Genomic DNA, 21,469 nt, shown 5'->3' on the forward strand with positions numbered 1-21,469 from the left:
TGTGGGAGAAATTCAATTCAATTTGCACCTACAGAGGAATCTACCTAATTCACATTTTCTGAAACCATATAGGAACTGAAGCATGTCCACCCTTCAGCATTTGCATTTCTCCCAAATTTTGCAATGTAGTTCTCAGGCCAAGTAATGTGTACAAAAAGGCATATACTAGGGTAACGTGTGCATTAAAATGCATATTTTGGCATGCCTCCCGCATACAACAGACAACAAATGCCAAGGTAGGTATGGTTCATCACACAAGTTAAGCAGTCTAAGCACAAAGACATTGCTGAATACAAAAACCATACCAACCAGATATTCCATAAAACTGGTGCTACAGATTGGTTCATCTCTTCTTTATTTATAAAACTTATAAAACTCCACCACTCTGCTACGAAAGAGACAAAAACGCATTATAAAAGGGGAAACTGCTTTGCAAAAATGTGTACCATATTTTTCTGTGTATAACACGGCGTGTATAACATGACCCCTATTTTCTGGGACTCCAAATAAAGAAATCCCCCATTTGCACTATCCGTGTATAAGACGACCCCCAATTTTAAACTTGAAAAAAATGGGGGGAGGGAATATAGTCTTATACATGGAAAAAATATGGCATATTGGGCCCGAATTGCTCATGAAGGTATTAGGAGAAAGGTTCTCTAAAATGCTGCTGAATTTTCATGAGAACTTGGTTTTTCAAAAATGAAAAACTGATGTAGAAAAGTGGGGAATTGAAATAAGAGTGAAAAAAGAGAGAAACTGAAATGGACAGATTCGTTCATCCCTAGCTGGTGTCTGCAAAGGGAGACACACCGCTCAACTGTCCCAATTAAAGTGGGACATCTCAGAACTACAGAAGCTGCCCCAGCTTCTGATTCCATCCTGGGATGTTGTATTTTGGCTCCCACACTCTGGAACGAGTCAGTTGGCTATGAATGACAGTTGATTTGTGGGGAAGGGGATTTCCCAAATGAGTCTACTTTCCCCCAAAGATCAGACTTTTTGCAAAAAATGAACAATGCAGTAGAAAGTGTGAGATAACGCTTTGATGCAACAGTCATCTAACTTCCCCACTAAAAAATAAGGATGAATGCTCAATAAACATGTTTGTTTGTTTGTTTTTGGAAGCACCCTCTGTTTGAAATACAGCACCGAGAGCTAAATTAATTAATCTCCCAAGCCAGGTAATCAGAAACTTTGATGCATTGCAAATTGAAATGAAGTTTGTGAAGCAAACAAGGTGTTTACGCAGTTCACGTCCACCTTAAAAAAAAACCTGGTTTGCTCATACTGTTTTCTTACTCACCACAAAGCCTGATGCACATTTGTCAATTCCTTTAAAATTGGTGTACCTATTTTTATCTGACATATGTCAGAAGGTGAGGAAAACTGGCTAAGAAAAGAAGCTGAGAGGAGGGGCGTGATTCCAATTAGAGTGCTCTGACCGGGTCACAGACAGATATTCCTTATAAGTGGAAACAAGAGTAAGCCAGAGTTAGGTACTCACACAGCATGCGGAGGCCTGAAATGGTGTGATTTATAGCTAGAATTGCCAGATACACTGTTTATGGGCTGTCCTTTAATGTAAAGGATGTTACCTATTCTTGAACACCGCAGATCTATAAAACCAAATTAATGTGGCAGGCCTGCATATTACAGATCCTTGGTAGATAGCTAGATAATAGCCAGGCTGAATCTAGGCACATCAAAGAAGCATTTCAGTTTAAAGCGTTGTAAATTTAAACACGGAAAACAGGTAGAGACAAACGGGACTCCACATCGCCATCTGGTGGAACAATGTTTTATTGCACACACAACACATATAAATAGCTTTTTCTTTACTACTCTAGCTGAGTCCCCGGTGTTCTGTGCCTGTACAAAATTACGAACCTGAGAGTTGGGAGAAAAGCGATGTGTTAGACATGCAACATGTCTTCCCGCTGCCTGTGAGTTGGCACAGCAGAGAGATCATTAAGGCTGCACTTCTGAGCATACCTGCAAAGGCCTAAGTCCCAGTGAATTTAGGTAGACTTACTTCTGAGTAAGTGCACTTAGCATTGCCCTGGCGGTTGGTTTATTTATATAAACCGGAGTGTACAAATTAAACTATAAAGTAATTACCTGATCTCTAACAATGGAGTACACCACTTTCCTCCTGCTGTGAGTGCCCACAGGCCCTGTCCCTGCCTCCTTCCACCTGGTTTAGGGCGGGGCCTGGAAGGCCTCATAAAGGACTGCTGCCGCTGCTCTGCTGCTGGTGCTGCCCAGGACTCTCTCCTGCTGTGAGTGCCCACAGGCCCTGTCCCTACCTCTCTCCACCTGGTCTAGGGCGGGGCCTGGAAGGCCTCATAAAGGACTGCTGCCGCTGCTCTGCTGCTGGTGCTGCCCAGGACTCTCTCCTGCTGTGAGTGCCCACAGGCCCTGTCCCTGCCTCCTTCCACCTGGTTTAGGGCGGGGCCTGGAAGGCCTCATAAAGGACTGCTGCCGCTGCTCTGCTGCTGGTGCTGCCCAGGACTCTCTCCTGCTGTGAGTGCCCACAGGCCCTGTCCCTGCCTCCTTCCACCTGGTCTAGGGCGGGGCCTGGAAGGCCTCATAAAGGACTGCTGCCGCTGCTCTGCTGCTGGTGCTGCCCAGGACTCTCTCCTGCTGTGAGTGCCCACAGGCCCTGTCCCTGCCTCCTTCCACCTGGTCTAGGGCGGGGCCTGGAAGGCCTCATAAAGGACTGCTGCCGCTGCTCTGCTGCTGGTGCTGCCCAGGACTCTCTCCTGCTGTGAGTGCCCACAGGCCCTGTCCCTGCCTCCTTCCACCTGGTCTAGGGCGGGGCCTGGAAGGCCTCATAAAGGACTGCTGCCGCTGCTCTGCTGCTGGTGCTGCCCAGGACTCTCTCCTGCTGTGAGTGCCCACAGGCCCTGTCCCTGCCTCCTTCCACCTGGTTTAGGGCGGGGCCTGGAAGGCCTCATAAAGGACTGCTGCCGCTGCTCTGCTGCTGGTGCTGCCCAGGATTCTCTCCTGCTGTGAGTGCCCACAGGCCCTGTCCCTGCCTCCTTCCACCTGGTCTAGGGCGGGGCCTGGAAGGCCTCATAAAGGACTGCTGCCGCTGCTCTGCTGCTGGTGCTGCCCAGGACTCTCTCCTGCTGTGAGTGCCCACAGGCCCTGTCCCTACCTCTCTCCACCTGGTTTAGGGCGGGGCCTGGAAGGCCTCATAAAGGACTGCTGCCGCTGCTCTGCTGCTGGTGCTGCCCAGGACTCTCTCCTGCTGTGAGTGCCCACAGGCCCTGTCCCTGCCTCCTTCCACCTGGTCTAGGGCGGGGCCTGGAAGGCCTCATAAAGGACTGCTGCCGCCGCTCTGCTGCTGGTGCTGCCCAGGGGAACTTGAAACAGCACAGAGTCCTTTTTAAAATGCTTTTTAAAGAATTTTTAATGTTTTTATCTTCTTTGGGGTGGTAGGTGGGAGGGATTTTTAGTTGGGTGTGGGAATCTGTTAAATTTTAGTGTATTTGTAATTTTTATTGTTTTTGGTTTTATTGTTTTATTGTGTTTGGGGTGGTAGGTGGGAGGGATTTTTAGTTGGGTGTGGGAATCTGTTAAATTTTAGTGTATTTGTAATTTTTATTGTTTTTGGTTTTATTGTTTTATTGTCTTTTTTGCGTTCTTCTTTTGTTGAGTTCTTTGCTGTTTTTTACAGAGGTTTTATTTTGTTTTTAAGGGGAGGGGTCAGGGCTGCCCGGGAGGGGGTCCCAGCAAGCAAAATGGCTGGGGCAGATTCCACAGGGGGGTGTGCACTGGAACAACCGATCTCAGTGGTCACGGGTAGGAGGAGGAGTTACGCTAAGACCAGACCATGTCATTACCGAGGAGGCAGACTTAGTCGTTGTCTGAGGACTATCCCTGCCTCCAGGTCTGGTCCTGACCGGACGGATATTGGAATCAGCAAGGGATACCCACATGACCTGAAGGTGCTGCTGTGCAATGCCAGGTCGATGATGAATAAGACCACCGCCATTCACGACCTGATTGTGGATGGAGGATTTGACCTGGCATGTGTGACAGAGACCTGGTTGGAGGAAGCCGATGGGCCCGTTCTTGGCGCTGCTTGCCCACCAGGTTTCTCTTATGCACAGCAACCCAGGCCATCTGGGCGGGGAGGGGGGGTTGCAGTGATTTTTAGGAAGTCATTAGTTTGCACCAGGCGTCCTATTGGGAAGACCCAGTTCTCTGAGTGCATGTTCTGGAAGTTGGGCAATAGAGGCAGTACAGGATTCCTTTTGGTGTACCGACCTCCCCGCTGCACCAAGGATTCCCTGCCCGAGCTGCTTCAGGTCGTGTCGGATGTGCTCCTGGAGACACCTAGCTTGGTTGTCTTAGGGGATTTTAACATCCATGCCGACACGACCTTACAAGGAGCCGCTCGGGACTTCGTGGAAAGCATGGCCACCATGGGGCTGTCCCTGAATAAGTCTGGCCCAACTCATAGCCGCGGACATGCCTTGGACTTGGTGTTTACCTCTATGGATGTTTGTGATCTGATATTAAGTAAAAGCGAAACAAAAGAAGTGCCATGGTCAGATCACTTTCTGGTGCAACTGGACTTCTCCGCAACCCTTTCCCTCTGCAGGGAGGTGGGACCGATTCGGATGGTCCGCCCCCGCTACTTAATGGATCCAATTGGCTTCCAAAGAGTGGTAGGGGATGTTTTATCCCATGTCGATGGCCTTTCAGCTGATTCCCTGGTGGCCCGCTGGAATGCGGAGTTAACCAGCGCTATTGACTGTCTGGCTCCGAAGCGCCCTCTCAGATTGCATGGAGCCCGGACAGCCCCGTGGTTTTCCCCGGCGCTGAGGGCAATGAAACAGTCGTTGAGACGGCTAGAGCGCCGGTGGCGGAAAACTCATTTTGAATCAGACCGGACACGGGCTAGAGCTCAACTTCGAGCCTACCAAGTGGCAATGGCGACGGCGAAGAGGACCTTCTTCACCGTCTCCATCGCATCTGCAGAAAACAGCAGCAGGAGACTCTTCCAGGTGGTTCGCAATTTAGCGGAACCACCTGCTCCATCCGGGCCCAGTACGGGCCACATGATCTCCTGCAATGATTTTGCAAAGTTTTTTGCAGATAAAGTCGCTCAGATTCGGGAAGAGGTAGACTCCACCGTGGGAGCAGGGCCGGGGCGGGGGAGTGCTAGAGTCCTGTCTAGTCAAGTTTTGTGGGATCAATTTCAATCTGTTACCTCCGAGGATGTGGACAGGCTGCTTAGACGAATGAAACCAACCACCTGTCTCCTTGATCCTTGCCCATCCTGGCTTATAAAAGCTAGCCAGGAAGGGCTGGGCGATGGGCTTCGTGGGTTGGTGAATGTTTCTCTCTGTGAGGGAGCCTTCCCAGACCCACTGAAAGAGGGGGTTATTAAACCGCTTCTTAAAAAACCATCTTTAGATCCGGCCAATATGGCCAACTATCGCCCAGTCTCAAATCTTCCATTCTTGGGCAAGGTGATTGAGCGAGTGGTTGCGGAACAACTCCAGGCACGCCTGGAAGAAGCGGACCATTTGGATCCCTTCCAGTCAGGATTCAGGCCTCATCATGGGACTGAAACTGCCTTGGTCGCACTGGTCGATGATCTCCGTCGGGCTAGGGACAAAGGTAAGAGCTGTTTCCTTGTTCTGCTGGATCTCTCAGCGGCTTTTGACACCATCGACCATAACATCCTTCTGGACCGTCTAGAGGGCTTGGGAGCTGGGGGCACTGTCATGCAGTGGTTCCGCTCCTTCCTCCTGGGCCGTGTTCAGAAAGTGGTGGTGGGGGATGAGTGTTCAGACCCCTGGGCGCTCACTTGTGGGGTGCCTCAGGGTTCTGTCCTCTCCCCCATGCTTTTTAACATCTATATGCAGCCACTGGGAGAGATCATCAGGGGGTTTGGGCTGGGTGTCCATCAGTATGCTGATGATACCCAGCTCTACCTCTCTTTTAAATCAGAACCAGTGAAGGCGGTGAAGGTCCTGTGTGAGTGCTTGGAGGCGGTTGGAGGATGGATGGCGGCTAACAGATTGAGATTGAATCCTGACAAGACAGAAGTACTGTTTGTGGGGGACAGGAGGCGGGCGGGTGTGGAGGACTCCCTGGTCCTGAATGGGGTAACTGTGCCCCTGAAAGACCAGGTGCGCAGCCTGGGAGTCATTTTAGACTCACAGCTGTCCATGGAGGCACAGGTCAACTCCGTGTCCAGGGCAGCTGTTTATCAGCTCCATCTAGTACGCAGGCTGAGTCCCTACCTGCCCACTGACTGTCTCTCCAGAGTGGTGCATGCTCTAGTTATCTCTCGCTTGGACTACTGCAATGCGCTCTACGTGGGGCTACCTTTGAAGGTGACCCGGAAACTACAACTAATCCAGAATGCGGCAGCTAGACTGGTGACTGGGAGCGGCCGCCGAGATCACATAACACCGGTCCTAAAAGACCTACATTGGCTCCCAGTACGTTTCCGAGCACAATTCAAAGTGTTGGTGTTGACCTTTAAAGCCCTAAACGGCCTCGGTCCGGTATACCTGAAGGAGCGTCTCCACCCCCATCGTTCTGCCCGGACACTGAGGTCCAGCTCCGAGGGCCTTCTGGCGGTTCCCTCATTACGAGAAGCCAAGTTACAGGGAACCAGGCAGAGGGCCTTCTCGGTAGTGGCACCCACCCTGTGGAATGCCCTCCCACTAGAGGTCAAAGAGAACAATTACCAGACCTTTAGAAGGCATCTCAAGGCAGCCCTGTTTAGGGAAGCTTTTAATGTTTGATGGATTTCTGTATTTTAGAATTTCTGTTTTTTTTGGAAGCCGCCCAGAGTGGCTGGGGGAACCCGGCCAGATGGGCGGGGTATAAATAATAAATTATTATTATTATTATTATTATTATTATTATTCTCTGTGTGGCTGAAATGCAGGCTACTGTGCAAAGGAAAGAGTCCCACCCATTGCTCCACCCACATTTGTCTCTGGCCACGCCCACTGTTTCCCTCTGACCCTGTTCATCACTGGCCCATGGCCCCCAGAAAGTTAGCCATAGACACTATTAGCACAACAATGGAAGCAAGAAGGTGTCCCAGCTATAGAAGATTGGCAATGCTTTGATGGTGTTTCCTGCTTGGCAGGGGGTTGGACTGGATGGCCCTTGTGGTCTCTTCCAACTCTACGATTCTATGATTCTATAAGTCACATTAATGGAATATGCTGAAATGGCAAAGATGACTGTGAAATTAAGAGGAAGAGACGACAATGAATTTAAGGAAGAATGGAAGATGTTTATTGCATATATACAGAAGCATTGTACACAGATTAATACATTAGCAGAGTTTTAAGAATACTGTACTTGTAATTTTGTTATGAATGGACAATTGGTAATTTACATGAATTTCAAAGTTAACAATGGACATGCAGTACATTGATAAATAATGGAACCAAGGAAGGGACTAGGGGAAGTCAATTTGTTTTGTTTTGTTTTGATTTTGTATTGTTTTGATTTTTGTTATTTTTTTGGTGGGTGGGTGGGAATTAATAAATTGTTATTTTAAAAAAACCCAGAAGGTTAGCCATCAGAAATTAGGAAGGTGCTCCATTGTGATGTGTTTTGTTATTCATATTCACAATAAAGTCATACCAATCCTCCTAGGAAGTTCCAGTATATTTTCCCAACCTTCTGAATTTTACTATCAAAGCAATATGACAAAAATCACCATACCATTAATCTAAGACTGGTGCCTTCCATATCTTTACAATACCAAGTTAATCTTGCTGCCACTGAAATGTGGCCTATGAAGATTTTGCTATGGGGTACATCCATGTTTATATCTGTAAGCAGGCATAACAAGGCCAGTTGTAGGGATTTTGTTATTTGACATGCTATGATGTTGCTCACTTCCTGATAAATAAGACTCCCAGAGTTTGAGTACCTCTGTTCAAGACCACTGCATGCAAGCTGTAGTTTATTTTAACTTATTTGTTAGGTTTTCTGATTATTTGGACTGCAAGGAAGAGAAACTGGGATGCAAACATCTGTTGCATGCAATATTCACTCGCATTTAGCAATTCCATGGAACATTTTTGCAAGACTTGTTATCTCTGATTTCCCTTTTCTGTTAAAGAAGTAGTCACAGTCACAAGACAAATCAGATTCTGTCTTTCATTAGCCTCAATGGAATTTAAGAATGCACTTAACACCACCTGCTGCCCCTCAATTATTGTCATAGATAACCTACAAACTTTGCCTTTCTGACCTCAGTGTTATGTTTTGTTTTGCATGCAAGTTTTCCAAATGCCACCTGATTTTTTTTTTTACTTACTCTTGTGTCTTCCTCCACACCCACTCCACCCCAGCTTCTAACTAGAAAAGGTGCGGGACAGTGGCATTGTGGGAAGGGGGGAATGCAATTTATTTTTTTAAGTTATGCAAGTGGTTTGAACTGAAATACAGAATCATGGAATTGTAGAGTTGGAAGGAGCCACAACCTCCTGCAATGCAGGAATCTATACTAAATCACGTATTTCCACAATACTCAAAATAAATAGCAACATTCAAAAACTAAGCAAACTGTGCAGGCCTTCTCATTCTTTCTTAGAGAGCTTAATGCTTTTGGGAGGGATCCGTACATGCAGTCAAAATCAGCTTGCTAAGTGGGGTGAGCCCCTATGCTAGTTTCCCAGAAGTTGGGGTGCTGTTGCTTACCAGGGGACGAGGAAGTAGTAGCAAGAAAGTGGTGAGGTTGGCATGCTGCAAAGTCACTGACAGGAGCACTGGATTGGCTCTGCCAGTGCATTTGCACTGTGCTGACCTTCTCACTGCCTCAGCCCTCAACAATGACACATAGGACCTCTACCCACCTAGTGTGCTGCTTCTGCCTGCAGTCATGTAAATTGGTTGCTTTCTATTTATTGTGATGTTATGCTGAGGCTGTAAACAGCTTTGTGAGTCCATAAGCAAAATCTCATTTCATTAGGCAGAGCGGGATGGAGAGGATATTCCTTTTGCATAGTTGCAGTATGATCACAAGGTCTCAGGCTAACCAGAACTAACAGATGGAGAAAGTGGGTGGCACCTTCCTGGGAAATACAGATTAAGTCCCAATCTATTTACCGGTGGAAGATGGGAGGAAGCCCTCAGGCTGAATGGAAATGCTTGCATTAGTATGGCGTTCCAGGGATTTAATTAGATTTTGCTCTTTTGTAGTGCTCCTGTTGTTTAGGGAGGTCAGCCAATTTAAGCCAAGGTTTGCTTCCTCTGTTAGTTTGCAGAGGTACCAATCTCACTGGACACAGGAAAGCCAAAGTGGTCACACAGTTCAGGGGCATGCACAGAATTATAGCGAAAACAGTGCACACTGCACTACTTCTATCACGGAAAAGAGAAACTAGAGCATCCTTCTTAGAGCCTCAAGGTTGTGTATTTCTTATCAAGTGCACAAGATAGTGCTTAGACTTGCTGTCTTTGAATATGCCCTTGATTACAGCTCATCAGAAATCCAAACTCAACTCTTTTATGAAGTAGATTTGATGTGCAAATTTCACACTTGAAATTCAGAGCAGCGTTTGTCACTTGATTATCGATGAGGTCAGAACCATGGATTGGCATTCACTGATTCCTTGCTATGTACTAATTTGTGAAAGAAAGAAAAGTGTTTTACTACCTAAGGTTCAGTATTAAAGCGCAAGGGAATCATCTACTGAAGAGTAATCTGTGATCATAATCTGTGAGCGCAATCTGTGGCACATTAATTGACACGTTCACCCATGTGTTTGCGGGGGGATAGGTGTAAGAAGCCATGTGTGAATGTGTGTGTGTTGTTGTGTTCTTAATTAGGAGGCCTTATCCCTGCATCTTTTCCTGATTTAAAGCCCCTCCTAAAAGCTGCCATTTGCTCTATGAAGGGAACTGTCCAACCATGATATAGGTACTCACCCCCTCCCCTGGAACCTCTGGAAGGATGCTTTGAAATGAAATGAGATCCTATCTTAAAAACCATAGGGAACTGCCTAATACTGAGTCCATCTAGCTCAGAATTGCCTAGATTGACTCTACAGGATTTCAACTGGGGTCCCCTACTTGGAAATGAACCTGCAATCTTCTGTGTGCAAGGGAGATGCTACAGCCCTTCCTCCATCACCAATTTGAGGGAGGAAGCCTACACACAGCCCTTAAATCTCTTATAAAGGTTCATGAGTGGCATATGGCTCATCTGAGACTGCACCATGAGGCTGTTTGACAGACAACAGCGCTGGTGTGACTCTGGCGGTATCCTGTTGGTGCTAGATGGTAACTGGCCTTGCCCATTCAGAGATGCAGGATGCTCACTGAGGTCTAGGACAATCCTTATATTACACCAATCGATTTGGGTCCACCTGACCCACTCCATAGCTATTTGCAGCTGCCTTGACCCAATCTGGATTTGGCACAAATCAGGACAAATGGGCCTGATTCAAGTCAAGATTCAAACAAATGGCTTGCAATGCACAGCCCAACAAGTTATCCTGGCGGTTGCACATTTTTTTTTGTCCTGTATGACAACAATTGGGTTATATGTACCTCAAAGCAGATTGGATCACGCCAGAGACAGGAACTCTAGACAAGCAGGCAATTTTGCAAACGGCAAGGGATTTCAAAGCCTAATCTTGAGCACATGACAGGGCTTTATAAATACTGACTTGGACCATCAGCCTTCTCCATTTTAACTGCAGGCCCTTGGGCAGAGGGATTTCACAGCACTTGTGTCAGTTATTCCTTTTAAAATGGGAGATGCCAGGGATTGTATCCAGCACCTTGCAAGCCACTGTGCTCTACAAATGGAGCGATGGGCTCTCCTTGAGGCCAACCTGGCCTCCTCAAGATAGCTACCGGAAGGCATTATCAAGCGTGCTGCTGGCAACTGCCTAACAGACCCAACAAAATTATCACCCAACAAAATTATAATGTGGGGCAAGGAGGGGATTTCTCCAAGCCTATTTCTCTTCCCCTGGAACATAGGCTACAAGGATAATCTTTCTTGTACATTGCACAATAAAAGCGGGGGGGGGGGAGAGAATGGCCCTCCCCTCTGCTTTCTCTGGATAGTAGGAGAATATAGGCCTCACCATGTAACATTGTTACAAAGTTCAGGTGCCACTTAACAGCTAAATCGAGGCTTCTGAAAGGTCAGCCTGCATATTTAGTTCTGGCGCAGCTGCTACCTTTTCCTTTTCTTAACCTTGCTTCCATTTAAAAAACGCCTTAATCCGCCCTTGAAGAGATTTGTATAGCAGTGTAAGCACTTAATTTACGCCCACCAAAGATTTGTCCACAGCTGAGTCAATGCTGAAAGAGCAAGCTCTTTGTTGTTTAGCTGTGGCTGCTGCACTGAGTGTCCTTTCTCTGTCAGGTTTATTTTAGAAACCGATCATTTTAATTGCCATTTCTAGGTGGCATTAGGCGATGTCTGCTGTAGATGAAGTGGAAGCGCGGTCAGAGGCAGACCTGGATGGCTGAGCTTTTCTCCGTGACAGACCTCTAAATGGTGAGGCCAGCTCCCACCTTGTTCAACAGTTACCCATTTACCTCTTCTTGGTTGTACCAGATGCCCACTGCAGGTATCACAGAGCATGGCAGAGCATGGAATATAAATAGCAGCCTCACCACTAAGGTAACGTCAGAGTAGAAGTGGGGGAAGGAATGGATTCAGGTCAAATATCAAGGCTAGCCCATCTCATTCACACTTTCTGAAACAACACAAGAATTGGAACACGGCCCTCCTTCATTGATTCACTTTTCAGTCAAGTAATGTGTCCGGAAATGCATGTAGTATTGAAAATAGCAAACAAAAATGTGTTATGTTTGGGAAGGTTGCAGGCAAACGTGTGTATTGTGTATATTAGGAGAGTTTATCATAAAAATGCTGATGAATTTTCGTGAGGACTTTAAAAATAATCACAAACTGATGTGAAAATGTGATTGATAGATTTGCTTGTCATTGTTTCAGAGACATTGGAAGGTGTTTCCTATTGAAAGTGTGGGTCAGGAGGACATTATCCATACTGTCACAAGTGAAGAGGAGGAACGGAGCCTCAGAAGACTTGCAAAATATTGATGCGCCAAGGGCAATCAGAATAACTGATGAAACCAGGGCTTTGGTGTGCCAGCAGTAGCCCAAGGTGTCAGTGTTTAACTTTTAAAATAAGAGATGTCTGTAGGTCCTGCCTACTGAATAGAAACATTTCCTCACTATTGTGGGAAAGATACTCAGTATATACTCAACTTGCTTTCATTATTCACATCTCCCATGAGCCCCGGCACTGACTGTATTCTAAGCCCTGGTTATCTTTGGTTCAGATTTAGGCTTGGTGGTGCCTGTTGTTAGCACAAACTGCAAGTAATAGGCTGAAACTGCAAGCAGTGCTGGAAGACCTCTCTCTTGCTGGCCGGCACTTTCATTCAGCCAGTGGGAGGAGTGTTTCTGTCTCTCCATAGTCCTCAACTGGGGGTGAGTACAGAAAATACACAGTGAAAGTAGCCAAAGATTGGAAAGTCCTAAAAGACCATTGGTCAATAGCCATGTTCAAATATATCAAAGGAGGGAAGGGGGAGGGGAGGAATATATAGCCTAACTTTTTGGCTAACATCGCCTGTTTTACTTTTTAATGAGATAAAGATGTGTGCTCATAAATATATCATGGATGAAACAAACATAGGGGGTGTGCGTTCATCAGTATCGGAAAAGTTCCAAACTGCAGCTGTGTGTGCTGCCAGTTGGACTGCAAAAGGCATGGTTTTCTCCAGGCACTTGTCCTTTTTGCAAAAGGAGACCAGATGTCCACATTGCACAGCCCACTCTGGTCCCAGAAGCACTTCCATCAGTCATGTGCATTCCCAGGAACACCAGTGTGGTCTGCAGCACCTTGGACATGTGTATTGTGTGAGAGATCAGATGTGCTGAAATCACAAATCTAGGTTCTTTTGTGAGAATCGAATTAGTACTTGTCCCTTTGGAGTAGGCTTTTATCTAGGCCTTTTGGAGGAGTAATGGAAGGGGAAGTTAAAGTTAATGGCTTATAACAGCTCTCATCCTTTCAAAGTATCATGTTCTGCTTTGGGGGGGTTCAAGGGGAAAAGTTACAAAATTATTTTCTCCGTTTTAAAGTGCCGCTGTTGTGTACAAATGCTGCGCAGGACACAATCTCTCCCTGGGACCAGTTGTTTGAAAAACAAATCCGCTCTGAAGAGAGCGACGTGACCCTTAGAAGTCTGCCAGGCTGGAGATGCAGCCATGGAAAAACAGCCGCCCTCGACACCAAAGGGCCTCTTATCTTTCAAAGTTTCATGTCAGGTATGTCCTTGAGAGATGGAGCATGGCAACTAGAAAAATGAAAGGCTCGTTGCCTCAACAGAACCAGGTCTAAGGAAGGCAGCTGGAAACACTGTCAAATCCTCTTTCTGCTGTGAAACGCACTGAACGGCCCCGGGCAAATCTCTGTCTTGCAGCCAAAAAGCTACCATGTATTGTGGCTGTGAAGTTAGAAACTGCACTCTGAGGTTTGCAAAAGAGAGAGAAAGAGAGAGAAGAAAAGTGTGATATAAACATGATCTAAAGAAAGGGCTACCTCCAACAGTGTCACTCAGCTGACATTTATGGGGAGGGAAGCAACCACAGATTTTCTTCTTGCCAACCATTTCTAAGATTTCGCAAACAGATTTGGGGATCCAGCCACTTTCTGTTATTTCATTTCTGCTCAAAAGTGGTCCTTTTGTTGCATTGTAGAGGATCTTCCATCCGGGACCAAATTCAAAGGTGGTAGATATGCCCGAGCATCCCTCTGCTCGCCCTCAAAGTGGCACGAGCCTTTGTCAGTGTGCCAATCAAATGTTTTCTCCAGTCTTGAGTTCAGTTCTCCACATTTCAACATTAGTTTGTATTTTTTTTTAAAAAAGAAAACTCTCCATTAAAATTCATCAGTAATCCAGTGTGAATGTCTTCCGAAACATACCTGTTTGAATGCAGCTTTGCCTAATTCACACATTTTTGCAAAGCAGTTCCCCCTCATATAATGCATATTTGCATATTATATTTACCAGTATATGCATTTTTATGCTCACCTTACCCCTCTTGTACACATTATGAGGCTGGATGAGTGGATTGTAAAATTCATGAAATGCAAATTCCAAAAGATGGTTGTGTTTCGGGTTTGTGTATCGTTTCAGAAAGGGCAATTGTGTAGTTTTGCCTTTAAACACAACCGGAATTCAATTTCTCCCCCATTTTGCTTGATCCAGAGGACAGAATGAGAATCAATGAGTAGAAATTGCAGCCTTTAAATTGGGAGAAACATCCAAATGAGAAGAGCTGTCAGATGATTGGAAGGTGATAGACCTTCCCTTTCCTAGGGGTTGGCTGGCCATCTGTCATGGATGCTATTGTTTCATTCTGCACTGCAGACCCTGCATGAAGCAAGCGAGTTGACCAGATTAACCTCCAATGTCCTTTCTGACTCTGATTCTATAATGCACCCAACCCCTCCATAGTCTTCAACCTTCCCCTGTTTCCCACAAGGGCTCCTAAACTTACTACAGACCTCTTTATTGTTTCTGTTGCTCTGGAAATGTTACATGAAAAATATTGCAGATAAAACCAATACTCTTCCCAGACCAGCTGTGGCCTGGCAATCAGCTCTGTTATGCAATTTATGCCCAAATTATGGTCATTAACTGTGACCCTTTTGGCTCGTGATTTTTTTCCCTAAGTAATTACTCATCCCTGAACGCAGAGCTTGTGTCTGTTTTTTTTTTATCCTTGAAGTTAAAGGGCAGCAGGGAATTATAAAAGCAGAGCTGCCAGCCTTACACACCCTTTCCCAACCCCTTTTTTCTCCCACTCACCCTTGTTTGTGCTCATCGAACATCTGCATGTTCACATTTTTTGTGCTGTTGCATTAAAATCCCAGCTGATGAAAAGGACTTTGGGCTGAAATTAAGCTATTGCGCAGGACCCCTGAAGGATTAGGGGACTGCAAAATAAGTTTGGACAAATAATAGCAAGTGGCTGCAAATATTTCCTGCCTCCCATCTTTTGTCCCATCAGCATCACAGTGCTGTTGTCCTAGGTTGCTGAGCTTCCTGGTTAACTGCAGGGAATATAGGGTGCTCCCTTAGACCTAGTCAGACCATTGGTTCCTCTAGCAGCCCTCTGGGATTTCAGGCAGTCATCTCTTCCATCCTTGCCTGGAGATGCTGGGGACGGAACCTGGGACCTTCTGCTCACAAGGCAGGTACTCAACCACTGAGATATGGCCCTTCCCCACTAGAAGTGGATTCAGCTGGTATGCAGATCATAGCTGACTTGAAAGCAGAGGTGGGTGGAGAAATTTGGTTCGGTTCAGATTTTGATGCGAGCCCACCTAATTCACACAAAGAACTGAAGTACAGCTAAGTGCAGAATTCAGCAGCCAGGTTGCTTACTAGAGTAAGACGGTTTGAGAATATTACACCAATCCTGGTCCGACTGCACTGGCTACCAATTAGTTTCCGGGCCCAATTCAAAGGGCTGGTTTTGACCTATAAAGCCTTAAATGGCTCAGCACCACAATACCTCAAGGACCACCTCCTTCCATATGAACCTACTCGGACCCTGAGATCATCTTCTGAGGCCCTTCTCTGTGTGCCTCCTCCTCGAGAGGTCTGGAGGGTGGCAACACGAGAACAGGCCTTCTCTGCAGTGGCTCCCTGTCTGTGGAATGCTCTCCCCAGGGAAGTTCACTTGGCACCTTCATTATACACCTTTAGGCACCAGGCAAAAATGTTCCTTTTAAACCAGGTCTTTGGTTGATCTGATAATAATAATAATAATAATAATAATAATAATAATAATAATAATAATAATAATATATTATTTATACCCCGCCCATCTGGCTGGGTTTCCCCAGCCACTCTGGGTGGCTTCCAACAGAAAAATAAATCACAGTAATCTATTAAACATTAAAAGTCTCCCTAAACAGGGCTGCCTTCAGATGTCTTCTAAAAGTCTGGTAGTTGTTTTCCTCTTTGACATCTGTTGGGAGGGCATTCCACAGGGCAGGCACCACCACCGAGAAGGCCCTCTGCCTAGTCCTATGCCCTTTTAAAATGTTCTTGGGGGGGGGCTATTGGGTTGTTGTTTTTATTTTTATTATGTATTTTATATACTGGTATATATATATATATATTGATTTTATTCTGTGAACCACCCTGAGACCCCTGGGTATAGGGCGGTATATAAATTTTAATAATAATAATAATAATAATAATAATAATAATAATAATAATAATAATAATAATATCCTTCAATACTCACACTTCTCCATACGTTTATGATGCAACAATCAAATAATTAATTAGTTTCACACATTTATATCCCACATTTTTCTCCAAGGAGCTCAAGGGGGTGGGCGTACATGGTTTCCCCAATCCTCATTTCATCCCCACAACAACCCTGTGAGGTGGGTTACACTGAGAGGAAGTGACTGGCCCCAGGGCAACCAGTGAGCTTCATGGATGAGCGGGGATTTGAACCCTGGTCTCCCAGGTCCTTGTCTGACACTCTGACCACCATACTTTACTGGCTACAAAGAGGTATTGGCTACATTGATGCTCTAGTGGCAGTGGCCACTCCAAGCCCTTCCTGGGGGTGTTGGGGATTGAATCAAGAACCTTCTGCATGCAAATCAGATGCTCTACCACTGAACTGCATGTGTATTAGGAGAAGGTGAGCATTAATGGGCATCTATTAGTGAAATAGATTTCCGTGTGCTGCTCTGGTTCACCAGAAGTGGCTTTGTCATGCTGGCCACATGACCTGGAAGCTGTACGCTGGCTCCCTCGGCCAATAACGCGAGATGAGCGCTGCAACCCCAGAGTCGGTCACGACTGGACCTAATGTTCAGGGGTCCCTTTACCTTTACCTTTTATTAGTGAAAACAGAGACATGGGTGGCGCTGTGGGTTAAACCACAGAGCCTAGGGCTTGCCAATTAGAAGGTCGACGGTTCAAATCCCCACAACGGGGTGAGCTCCCATTGCTCGGTCCCAGCTCCTGCCAACCTAGCAGTTCGAAAGCATGTCAAAGTGCAAGTAGATAAATAGCTACCGCTATTTATCGAAGCTACGAACATGAGTTTGACCAAACTGCGGGAGGCAGTGCAAGACAGGAGTGCCTGGCGTGCTATGGTCCATGGGGTCACGAAGAGTCGGACACGACTAAACGACTAAACAACAACACAGCAGGGAGGTAAACAGCGTTTCCATGTGCTGCTCTGGTTCACCAGAAGCGGCTTTGTCATGCTGGCCACATGACTTGGAAGCTGTATGCTCAGGTTCCGGTTTCCGCCTGCAGGAATGGCGGACCTGTTTTCCATCTCTCTGACCTTCGTAAGGAATTTGGCGGTTGCTAGGGGAGTAAATGGCAACCCCCTACCCTCTCCGGGGGTTACGGAGAGGGGCCGCTGGCCCGCGATGCCCCCAGACCCACTCCGACTGTTTTTGGAGTGGGGGGAGCTTGGGCTGAGCACTTACGACGGCCAGGACTCCCGGACGCTAATCTGCATGGCGGGGATTTCCATGGTTAAAGAAGATAATTAGGCTTAAATCTATGGACATACTTCAGAAGGAGGGGAAGAAGCGCTGTTTACTGCTGAGAATTTTATGCTGCTGAGCGAGAGGAGTCAAAGAATGTACGGCATCAGGAAGAAGGATTGATGGGGACGGAGCGATAAGGGAAGCAAGTTTTTATTTTTTCTTCATATTGTTGCCTCGTATCTTCCCGGACGCGATGTCCTGGCTTGTTTGGAGTGAAAGAGAAGCAAAAGACTGTGTGAGTTGAACTCTATAGCTGTTGTTACTGAGCATATTTCTTAAAGATGTGAAGTTGCCGATGAGAAAAGCCCCCCCCTAGTCAGACGGAAGGAGTTCTGGACGCGTTCGGAGGATTTATGAGCTGTGACGCACTTTAAATTGGAGCAGCGACCTGAAGCTAAGTTCAGCTATAGGGCAAGGAGATCCATTAATTTACCAAGAGTTCATGGTTGGATGTTTGGGTCTCCTGCCTGAAAAAGCTGTAAATTCTATAAAGATAAATAAATCGTAAATCTTCATGGCTATGAGAGAAAATGAAAGTGATTTGAGCCTTTTAAGATGGCGCTGCTACTCCGTCGCAACAGGGAGCTCCACTAAGAAGATTTATGGGGAGGCTGGACTGATTAACTCACACAGGAGAAAGAACATCTGTGAAACTTCGTTTGACATTTATCTCAGCAGCTGGAACAATCGGATGAAAGTGGAAAACATCTAGGTGACTGTAAGGGGAAGATTTGGAATATTATGAGCTTGGAGGACGATTTGAACTTTAGAAATAAGACGGCAGTGGACAGTTGCGAGGAATTCCCAATTTCTTGAAGCATGGGAACCCAAAAATAAATTATTTAGATGATTTGGCATAACATTCGGTTTGATTGATATATATATGTGTATAATTTGAAATATTGAAATGTGATATAATTGGTTTTAATTGGAAAATTAATAAAAATATTTAAAAAAAAAAAAAAAGGAAGCTGTATGCTGGCTCCCTCGGCCAATAACGCGAGATGAGTGCCGCAACCCCAGAGTCGGTCACGACTGGACCTAATGTTCAGGGGTCCCTTTACCTTTTATAAGTGAAAACAGCATCTAAAAATTCATTATATTGTGGGAAATTGCCTGCAAAAATGTGTACATGGGGCAAATTTACAGAGACTGCTTATTAGGAGAGATTTGCATTAAAATGCTGGCGAATTGTGGTAAGCTGAAGTTACGTCTGGAGAAATGAGAAACCGAGGGAAACCAAAATTCACAGATTTGTCCAACTCTACTTAGAAGAGAAGCAATGGGGAAATGGAAGAGTCAGCCGCAGTCTCACAGAGCAGGAATCAACCCTTACAGTTTGCATTCCTGCTCGAGGGCTCCCTTTGTGTGCTGGAGCTTTTCAGCACCCCTCCAGAGAGGATAAGCATTTCACTTCTTCATTATCCAGAGCAGAGAACCAGTTGCCTGTACTCTGCTAGAGGGGTCTGCCATTCATAAATAGCTTATTAAACCACTGCACGTGAACGCCTGTTTCATGTCTTTTTGGTATTCTGTTCTTTCATTGATAGTCAAAGCATAGCCAGCTTTCTTTCATTTTAAAATGATGCATTTTCTATCTCCAGTTTGTTGTCTGAGAATACAGAGTGGCTATAGTAGAGCTTCTGTAATCTTAAATTCTTCTAATGAAATGCTAGATTTGCACCCCTTGATTCACCCTTCTGCAAATATTTCTGACCCTTTGATGATTGATAGTGAACACTTATACTTTATACTTTCAAGCTGCCCCTGAAAGTAATCACAACAGTGGTAAAACATCGGGGAAATAAAAATGTCTTTGCTGGACAACTTAAAATCCTGGGAAATGTAGTTAAGGGTGCTGAGAGTTAGGAGATCTACAGTTCCTAGAGTTCCTTGAGAAAAGGGATTGGTTGTTAAATCACTCTGGGAACTGTAGCTCTGTGAGTCTCCTGACAGCTCTCAGCTCCCCAAACAAACCACAGTTCCTAGGATTCTTTGGGGGAAGCCATGACTGTTTAAAGTGGTCTGATACTGCTTTAAATGTATCGTGCAGACGGGAGCCTTAATAAATGTGTTGTTTACATAAGCTACCTAATGTTTGTTTGAGCTCACTTTCACTTTGTAATTTTCTCTCTTCTTGCCCACCCCCTTTTCATTTGTAAAATCAGTAACATGCTGACCTTTCAGGCAGATAATAAAGATGTCCGCACTACTGATTAATACAATGTGCGTTTTAGACCTGCAAGATGAATGAGCATATGGAGATATATGCATTTCAACACGTTTTAGGCTTTGCACCACATCCACCGAGATCAATTTTATGGCACAGGCAATGAGATTTTTATAGCATCTGGTTAACCTTCGGCATTGAAATGCAGATTTATACACTACCTAATTTTTACAAGTGTACTGTGGCTCAGCCAGCGGTCACTAATACTGAACATATGCTATCAGGCTACACACTTATTTTGTATCGGCTTTTAAACCTGCGCTCACTTTCTCTCTCTCTGAAGATATTTCACAAACTTTGGAGAAGAGTGAAATCCAAAGGATAAATTACATTCTGATCCACATGCTCGGCCAGGAGCTGAACATTGCATTGGTCTGCATTGAAATACACAGAAATCAAATTATTCAGGTATCCCTATGTTTAAGAATTGCCTCCCCCCCCCCTTGCAGCACTCTTGGGCCTTTAAAGACTACAGAGCATGCAGAGATTCAACGTGGAACTTCTCTGTTGCAGAGATGATGTGAGGAAGACAGCTTCACCTGTTGGATTTCCTGTCACATAGCTGTTAAAAGGTACAGGAACCTCGAGAGAGGGGAAAGGATGGCAACCTTAATACAGTATATTCCTGCGTATAAGACTACTTTTTAACCCAGGAAAATCTTCTCAAAAGTTGGGGGTCGTCTTATACGCCGGGTTGTATTTCTTATACGGTGAGTATATCCCAAACTCTATATTTTAACTGGAAAAGTTGGGGGTCGTCTTATACGCCCAATCGTCTTATACGCCAGAATATACGGTATGTCAGAAGGATGTCTTATAACCCCATGCCTACTCTCTTCACTTTAGCACTGTCTTCTGTGTTTGTATATTATTGTCTTAAATCCATCCCCTCACTCCACACTTCCTCCCTCCCCCCCCCCCCCCGCTGGGAATGATAAGCAACTATTTCTGGCAAACCCAAGAGATGACAAAGCCAACAGTTTTCCTCGCCAAGTTATGTTGTCATACAAGAGGATAGCTGCTGTGACTACTGCATGCATCCTAATAGTGACTCTTCCTAATTTATGGTAGCAATCGCACTTAAAACCACCTCCACAAAAAAATAGCTGGCAGGAGCAGAAACACGGGCTTGCTCTCTTGCCTGCTGGTTGGTACAGACAAGTCTATTCATTTACACCACATGCCGAGCGTCTGAGAGGATTTCAATTTTGCTTCACAGATTGATTTTTCGGCTGCGCGGATCTAATTGTCACAAGGAGGCAGAGCTGGCTTTTCAAGCAGGTGTGGAGGAACCTTGAGCACGTCAGAGATTCAAAACCTATCAAGGGGGAAAAATGCAGGCAAACTTTTAAAGACGTTTTGAACAGTGGGGAAAGAGTGAAATGGAAACTTATCTGGGAGGCTTCGCAAAGTCAGGCCCCCCGCCCCATGATGGCAGAGCTACATACACAAAGTGGTAACAGTACTTCAGTTTGCAGCTGATTCTTTGTTGCCGGTGATGATATCTTCCAGGAAGTTACTTTGAAGCAGAATAAATATTGTTTTATTGATATTAAGAGTCCCACCCTGCTTTCCCCCTCCAGTGGAGGCACTCAAAGCAGATAATAGCTTCCAACCATCAGCGCTGAACATATAA

This window comes from Zootoca vivipara, chromosome 3, assembly GCF_965207765.1.
Source record: "Zootoca vivipara chromosome 3, rZooViv2.hap1.1, whole genome shotgun sequence".
Lineage (NCBI taxonomy): Eukaryota > Metazoa > Chordata > Lepidosauria > Squamata > Lacertidae > Zootoca > Zootoca vivipara.